Genomic DNA, 9,321 nt, shown 5'->3' on the forward strand with positions numbered 1-9,321 from the left:
ACAGATGCTTACTTGAAACCGGATTCCCACCACCATCCATCCCAGAAGAACCCCCTCATCAAGACTCTATACCATAGAGCCCAATGCATTTCCGACCAGGAACACATTACCAGTGAACTCAAGCACGTACATCAGGCTCTCAGGGCTAATGGTTACTCCGACTACACAATCCGCACAGCCATCACTCCAGTCATGAAGAAGGATCCTCTTGTGGAGCCACTCAAAACCATCACCTTACCCTACATTGTAGGGGTCACTAAAAAGATCTCCAAAATCCTGAATAAACACAAGATCCAGGTCCGATTCAACACAGTACATAAAATCCGTGATCTAGCTCCATCTACAAAAGATGCTGTTCCAGACATACAGTACCCGGGCGTTTACAAACTAAAGTGCCTCTGTGGTAGTAGCTACATTGGAGAAACCAAACGACATATCTCGGACCGCATCCGCGAACATAAAGCAGACTTGAAACACGGTAGAATGAACTCCTCTGCCGTGGCAGATCACTGTTATAATTCATTGACTTCTCCAAGACGGAGGTTCTTTGCAAACCAACCGGCTACCATGTGAGATTCGTTCATGAGGCCATTCACATATACAAGCACAGAGACAATTTCAACCGAGAAGATGGATTCTGGCTGAGTAACCATTGGAAAGACGTTTTAAACCATTTCTGTTCTTAATTAATTGTATTTTACGATAACCTTCAGACCGCAGCTCCTTCGCTGGCATTGACTCTTAATACCTCTCACACCACGGTTAATGGTATGGTTTACAACATGGAGTATAACAGTACCTCGCAGCTGTCTCTCTCCCCCTCCTCTGTTCCGAGTTATTTCAATGCTAAATTCTCCTAGTTATTTCAATGCTAAATTCTCCTGTTTGATTTGTACTAGGTGCCTCTGTGAATGTGTATGCTCTGATTTTAACATAGCTATTTCTGTGACCAGTCACAAGCTAATCACTCAGCTATTTCAATGCTAAATTCTATGCTAATTCCTTTGTCAAGGGGTGCCTCTGTGGATGTGTATGCTTTAACTTTAACATAGCCATTTCTGTGACCAGTCACAAGCTAATCACTCAGCTATTTCAATGCTAAATTCTATGCTAATTCCATTGTCAAGGCGCTTTGTTTCTTCTCACACAGCTTAAAGGTCGTGATCTGAGCGTGGCTTTTTTGCTCCAGCGCTGTCCTCCAGACAGTCTCGTCCCTTCACCTGATGAAGGCCGCTTGTGTTGTGGCCAAAACGTCGTGATAATTTTATTGTGTTATTTCATTTTATCAATTTATTATTTTATTCTCATTCAACCAAGATTCGTAATGCCCCTTATTGTTACCACCATTATTCTGAGGGTTTGCCAAGCTTTGTTATAAGTCTGCGTCACCAGGGATCGGTGTTTTATTCTCGAGTTATATTTTGATATCCCGAGGCTGGAGATATAACTTAGTTTGGACTTAAGCTTTTGTGATTGCAGGAGCTCATGTACTTTGGTTCATTTGGTAAAGTTACTTAGATAGAAAGATACAATAAGAAATAAAATAAGGAATACTGCAGTCTATAATGTCGATTTATTCTTATAGCCAAGCTTCAACTTTTCCGTACGAAAAAAATATCAGTTATAGTGTCCGTTTGCCCTGTGCTCTGTGCCCGTGCCTGTGATTTTGGATATTTGTTTGTGAACTGTCCAAAGCGCCAAGCAGGTCATGGCATACGGTCCTTTGGCAATCTGGAGATTTTGCAGATTATCGTTAACCGCCTTTTGCCCCGGAGTTTATTATTTAATGACCTTTTACGAGCTCTAGATGCTTGGTGCTTGTGGGAGGTAGCAGGTTTGAGGGTGTTTTATTTATTTGTTTTATCGATTATTATAAAAAAAATGGCAGAATTATTCTCAATATTAATTTTTGAAAAAAGGCCTATATATAACATTCCGCCCTTTTAAAAATTATCAGTGGTCAAATGGCCACGGGTTATTTTAAAACAAAATTAATGCCTTTTCTATAATGAACCATCGACTGTCCTCAAGTTTCGGCTGCTATTTCCTTACAACGCACGCGCACGTGTCACAAATGTAGCATGGTTACACTTGAAATAAGAAAAGGAAAAAAAATCTTAGGGCAACATGTTACATCGGTTCTTATCAATTATTGTTCCTGTGATTTTTGTTTTAGTTCCTGGGAAACGCTAGACAGCGGTTTAGAACACGGTTGTGCATTGTCTTCCTTATGTTACCTCTTTGCCACATGTTTACCAAGTTATGAGTGTTGTCTGCTCTGTCACTTTTGGTTAAGAGTGTACCATTATCAGTATTTGCATGGCCAGGTATTTTAGAGTAACCTGTGACCTTTTCACACAACATCACAACATCATCCTCCTGGTTCATCGTCATTATGGCTTTGGCCAAATGACCACGGTTTACTGGTTCGTTTTTGTTATTTTTTTTATATGTGGGACTATGTGGCATGAAGTTGTGTTGCACATAACCAGAACCAGCACACACCACGAATTTCCGTGCTCAACTGTCGGAGGCAATTGCCTTCCCCGCAACAATATGCGCATTTGTGGACTTGAGTCGATTCGATTCCGTGCCACGTTGGGTCTCCCTTTTTGTGCTTTTGAGTGTGCTAGGTTTCAACACAATTCCTGATCCGTCATGGATCTTCATCTCCTCCATTTCAGCACTCCGATCTCTATCCATCCTTAGTGTGTCAATGCACAATTTTTCATCCAAAGGCTGATGCCTGCATTCCTCAGGGCGTGTCCCTGTAGCACCTTTCTCTGCCCCCTCCACAGTAAAATCACGCAAATCCGCGACACAATGAGCGGCTTTTCCATTTACCTGGCGATCAGGTTTTACCCCCCCTCCTTGCAGTTTGCTATCATCTCCTGTCGGATTACACTTCAATGCAGTTATGTTTTCCTGTTCGATAAGTGTGTCAATTACGGGAGCGATACTTGCATTCTCTACCACATTATCAGAATTGGTACTCGATGCATTTAGTGTTTCCCAATCATCGCTACTCTTCTGGTTTGCCTCGTCACTAGCAGCCTGCTTGTACTTTCCAACGGGGCTGTGATTTTGCTGTAATTCAACGGGTATTGCTTTCACTGACAGCTCCTTCTCAATTAATGTGGGTGATTCATCACGTGTTTGTGCCACATTTTGTATCTCAGTTGAGCCCATTTTTGTTTCCTTATTTCTTGTTTCTCTTACCCCTCCTGGTGGAGCCGGTGGTGGCATCGATCGGAAGTGGGTAGATTGTGTTTGACCTTTCCTGTGTCGTGGCATTGGGTACTGGTATAATTCTGCTCTTGGCCTCCACACGTTGCGATTCTCGTAAATACGTGTCTTTGCGTGCTGTGATTGCCTCCAATTTGTGTGCCACTGTCTCGCTGACTTGTTACCTTGCCATCTGTGTGTGTAATTATGTTGGTAGTTCGTGGGTGCTTGCTCCTCTCTGCATTGTGGGGCTTGGTGTCTTAAATGCCTCACATGTGGGGTGCTGTAGCTGCTCACGTGATTTTTACTTCCCTCTGAAAGGCTGGGTACATTATCCCTCTCCCTGTGTGTTGGACCCGAATTGTTGTTTTTAGTCCTATATAGCCAAGCCATGTGAGCCCTATTCTCTATGCAGTGTAAGGAGGCCGTCTATGCGTCCAAAACCATTCCCACAATTTCTGTAATCTCTGGACTCAAGGATTCAAAAAAACATAATCTTGAACATTTTGTCACCTTCGTGATACTGATCCACATCGCCTGCGTAGTACGCTATTTTAAATCGTAGGAGGTAATCTCGCGGATCCTCGTCTACGCACTTGGTCATATATTTGGCAGCATTAAATCCCTCAGACAGTGTTGAATATTCTCCAAACTTCTGAATCACTGCCAGGCTCAGCTCTTTTAAATCGTTCCTAACCTTGTATGGTAGCGACTTTACCCATGATATAGAATGTTCATGTCAACTTCTTCTCAGCAGACTTGCTTTCTCATCCTTTTTCCTCAGACCTCTGATCATTGCCTCTGCTTCTACCGTTGCGATGTGAGTGTGTATGTCTCTGTTCATATTGTGTGGATCAAAATAGAGAATTCTGACGAGCGCTTTGTCCATCAATTTCAGAGTCTTACTACTGAATGAGTATTCGGAAAGTTGGTCGTCGTCAGAGGAGTCGGTGTCAGATGAGCTACCACTCCAACTGTGGCGCTGTTTAACATAGCTGTCCCTGCGATCTGTGCTGTGTCGGTCGTGTTTGAGTGATGTGTGTCTCTCTAGTGAGCTGTCTCTGCTGTGCTGCTCGTGTTGCCAAGGTTCCGTCCTTTTTGGCGCTATCAGTATAGAATATCCTGGCGACTTCGTTTTAATATTTTGTCTCCCTCTGACTTTGGGGTTGTCAGTCCCACTTGTTTCCTGCTGCATCCATATTTCTCCATCCCTTCTCTCGAATTGCAAGGGGGTTTCTTTGTCAAAGTTACTTTGATTGATAACCATACTTTTTGTGTGGTCTGTTCCTGGACTACGTTCACATACCCAAGCATGTGGTGTACTGCTACCTTCGTATTTGCTCTGTGAATCAACGTCTGTGAGTTTCGCTGGTGCCTCTAGCACCGATTCCTTCTCCCTTGCGAGAGTGTGAAGCCATATTACCTCGTTTATCAGAGACAGTTTCTCACCAGTTCCATTTTTGAATTTTTCCTTATTCCATAATATGTTTGTCTGCCTGTGGGAGAGGGTATGAGTCCAGTCTCGCTATTTCTGTAGTTTTTACATCGTGTTCACTTTTGTCACATTTCATCAAGTCCTTAAGTAGTTCCCCTCAATGTGTCTCAATGTCTGCTCTGTAGCAGACCGGCCTGTACGTTTTAATACGAGTTCCCAATATCCCGCAATCCACTCAAAAATTCCTCTTAATCCCAGCATCTCTGGTATTCCACTTCAGAGTGCATATCAAAACAATTGTATGAGAATGCAGTCAGATCGACTCGAGCTAATCATCTTAATCCAACTGTCTTTGTTATACTCTGCTACTCTGGGATTTCCCCTCAGAGTGCGTTTTTTTGTTTGTTTTACGTCCGTTTACAATCACGAGGCAATGTTAGTTCACAATACTTTGATTAACACAACAGTGTTTCATTCCTTAATTCATGCGTAAACTGTCTGCGATAGATCCCGGACGAGCTCCCCATTTTGTTGTATCTCTTATGAGTTACCTCTGGTCAAATATATCGTGGTTATTATTTGATTTATGTTTAACCAAGATTCGTAATGCCCCTCGTTGTTACCACCATTATTCCGAGGGTTTGCCAAGCTTTGTTATAAGTCTGTGTCACCAGGGATCTGTGTTTTATTCTCGAGTTATATTTTGATATCCGGAGGCTGGAGATATAACTTAGTTTGGACTTAAGCTTTCGTGATTGCAGAAGCTCATGTACTTTGGTTCATTTGGTGAAGTTACATAGATAGAAAGATACAATAAGAAATAAAATAAGGAATACTGCAGTCTATAATGTCGACTTATTCTTATAGCCAAGCTTCAACTTTTTCCGTACAAAAAAATATATATCAGTTATAATGTCCGTTTTCCCTGTGCTCTGTGCCCGTGCCTGTGATTTTGGATATTTGTTTGTGAACTGTCCAAAGCGCCAAGCAGATCATGGCATGCTGTCCTTTGGCAATCTGGAGATTTTGCAGATCGTCGTTAACCTCCCTTTGCCCTGGAGTTTATTATTTAATGGCCTTTTACGACCTCCAGATGCTTGGTGCTTGTGGGAGGTAGCGGGTTTGAGGGTGCTTTATTTATTCATTTTAACGATTATTTTTATTATTATTTTTAAAAATGGCAGAATTATTCTTAATTATTTTTTTTGGAAAAAGGCCTATATATACAACAGATGTCACTCGTGGCGGCTCAAACGCTGGTTTCCCAGGACCAGGCACCGTTTATCCAAGTTCTTAATGCCAGGTCGGACACTACGATAATTCAGGAGGGTTCCGTGAACGCACATGCGTCTCCGGCGGATGTCGTGGTAAATGTCGAGGTCGGCGTTTGGGCTCATGGACCTTGGAATGTGGATGAGGGATGGAAGGATAGGCTATGCTTGGAATGTGGCGATTTATCCGTGGTACAAATGGGGAAGCTGAGAGCGCTCCTGCGGGAGTTTTTGGACATTTTTAGTAAAAGTTAATTTGATATCGGTCGCACGTCCCTGTTGAGCCACCATATCGACACGGGAAATGCCGCCCCCATTCGGCAGAATCCTTACCGCCTGAGTCTGGCCAAAAAGGAACACGTTCATGCGGCGGTTGATGAAATGTTGGCCGCGGATATTATCTCGCCGACCACCAGTCCATGGGGTGCTTCCATCATCCTCGTTAAGAAGCACAATGTCAGTTTGCGGTTTTGTGCCGATTTCCGCAAACTTAACAAGGTTTCTGTTGTGGATGCAAACCCCTTGCCTCGTATGGACAATTCATTGGTTGCTCTGGTGGACGCGCGGTTCTTTTTCCACCCTTGACCTTTTGTCGTGCTTTTGGCAATTGCCGCTTGACGAGGCCTCATGGCCCAAGACGGCTTTTCGAACACCACAGGGGTTGTTCGAGCTTAACTGGCTTTCGATTGGGCTCCGTTCTGCGCCGGCCACTTTTCAGCGTTTGATGGACTTGGTTTTGGCGGGCCTCCAGTGGGATTCGTGCCTAATATACTTGGATGACATCATTTTTTCGGTCGCACGTTCGGTGAGCATTTGGATCGCCTGTGGGCTGTTTTCATTAAGATGCGTGCAGCCGACCTGTAATTCAAGCCCCAAAAATGTCACCTGCTCCAAAAATCTGTTTGATACTTGGGCCATATAGTCAGCGAATCGGGAATCGCGACGGACCCAGAGAAAGCTGCTTGTGTTCGGACGTGGCCGACCCGCACCTCGGCCAGCGAGGTGCACAGTTTCATCAGCTTTGCCTCTTATTATTGCCGATTTGTGGTGGGGTTCGCGTCTATAGCTAATGCTTTCCACGCCTTGACAGCTAAGGGCCGAAAATTTCATTGGGGGAGGAGGAGGAAGCTGCGTTCCGCTCAATTCGTGATGGGCTGGTTAACGCCCCTCCCCTGCGTTATCCCGACTTTTCGTTGCCGTTTGTTTTGGACACGGACGCCAGTAATACCGGCATTGGTGCGGTGTTATCCCAAGTCGTAAATGAGCGTGGAGCATGTGGTTGCATATGGTAGCAGAGTGCTGTCTCCGGCCGAGCAGCGGTACTGCATAACGCGCTGGGAGCTATTTGCCATTGTGGTTTTTGTGCAACAATATCAGCCGTACTTGTACGGGTGACACTTCGAGGTGCGCTCCTATCACGCGGCGCTCCAGTACGCGCTGCGTGTGGACCAACCCTCTGGTCAATTGTCATGCTGGCTCGAAATCCTGCAAGATTTTTCATTCAATTTTACGTATCGTAAGGGTTCTCGCCATACGAATGCTGATGCCCTATCGTGATTGCCAGCGGGCAGGGAGTGTGCTTGTTTTCAGGTTCGGTTCGTTGTCGACCGGCTGGCTCAACCTCCCCCTCCCCTCTCGTTGCGTCCGCCGCGGACACGATGGCAGGGACGGCTGACGTCTCTGCTGCAAGGGATACGATTTTGGGGTTGGACTACGAGGTGTGGGGACAGCGGCAGGCGGAGGACGCGTCCCTCCTTAAGTTGCGCCGGCGTGTCGGGGAGACCACCGATGGCACGGCTCCACGGGGTGTCACCTCATTCATCCTGCGGGGCGGCCTGCTCATGTACTGGGATGGAGGATTGCACCGTTATGCTATTGTTGTCCCTACTGCCCTGCGTGGCAAGGTTGTTTGGGCTGTGCATAAACGGTTGTTGCACCTCGGAGTGCAAAAGACGCTGGCCGCTCTAAAATTTGATTTCTATTGGCCGACCATGGCCTCCAATGTCGAGGATCTGCTTAAGGGCTGCGTGCAATGTGCCCGGCAGAAGCCGCCAGCGAGATCCTGTTGCACTCTGCTTGAATCCATCCAGGTGTCGCATGTAAATGAAATTGGTGCCCTCGATATTCTCGGGCCGTTTCCTGTTTCTGCGCATGGAAATAGGTAGTTGCTTGTGGGCGTTGAGTATTTTTCATGCTCACCTATGGCCTGGCCGCTCCCGAATCAATCAGCGGTGACTATTACCGAGGCGTTCCTCAATGGCTATGTTTTGGATAAGGGTGCCCCCGAGCGCCTCTTGACGGATCAAGGCAAACAAAAATTCGTCCGAGCTGCTGTGTGAGGAGTGCGATTTGCTGGGGATGAAAAAGGTACGCACGTCGCTGTACCACCCGCAAACGAATGGCATGGTTGAACGCTTACACTGGACTCTGACCTCCATGTTGAGTCACTTGGTCAGTGAGTCACAGGTCGATTGGGATTTGCATATTCCTGCGGTTCTTGCCGCTTATAGGATGACCCCTCACGCGTCCACCGGCTACTCTCCCTTCTTTTTGATGTATGGGAGGGAGTATGATTCTCCCATCGATGTGCAATTACAACCCATGTCCAAAATGTCTGATTCAATTCGGGTCACACTCGCCAAACTTTCCGAGGCGCGGGAAGCTGCCAATGTTAATTCTCGGGCCAAACAGTTGGCCAACGAGAGCCACAATGGTGCCCTTATTTCCCTGTGTGATTGGTCGCAGGGGGACAGGGCCTGGTTGCATTGTCCGCAGGTGCCAGTGGGCACATCTCTCAAATTGCTGCAACCATGGAGGGGCCCGGTTCATGTGGTTCGAGTCGTGCGGCCGCAGTGTGTCCAGATACAGTTTGGTAAGTGGAGCTGCTTTGTACACCCCTCTCGTTTTAAGCTGTTTATCATGCCGTGTGAGTTTGTTTCATCTCCATATTGCAGGGGCCGAGTGGCGGGTGTGCCCGACGAGCTGGGGTGTGCGTCTGCCAACGCGGCCCCTCAGGAGAGTGTTTCTGTTCCACCCCCAGGCGCCGCGCGATTGATGCCTCGCACGCAGCCGCTCGTGTCGGCCTCGTGTGCTCTGGACGTGAAGGACCCAACGACCCAGCCTACTTCTTTTCGTGAGGAGCCGGGTTCATCGAGTTGATTTCTTATTCCCTCTGGCCCTTCCACGGTGGTCGAGCCCAACCCGTCTGGAGGACCGGCGTCACGGACTCGTTCAAAGACTCGATTCACGTGATCTCCGCGCATTCAAAGATCCCCCATATAGCCTTAACAGACTGTAGGGGCAAGTGCTGTTAGAGAGCACCTATGAAGGCCAGAACGGTACACGAAGGGGTGGGTGGCCAGCACCACGCCCGACCGCCTTTGTCTCCCT

The sequence above is a fragment of the Petromyzon marinus genome, chromosome 18, assembly GCF_048934315.1.
Source record: "Petromyzon marinus isolate PM22_M1 ecotype Great Lakes invasive population chromosome 18, UKy_Petmar_22M1.pri1.0, whole genome shotgun sequence".
NCBI classification, from domain to species: domain Eukaryota; kingdom Metazoa; phylum Chordata; class Hyperoartia; order Petromyzontiformes; family Petromyzontidae; genus Petromyzon; species Petromyzon marinus.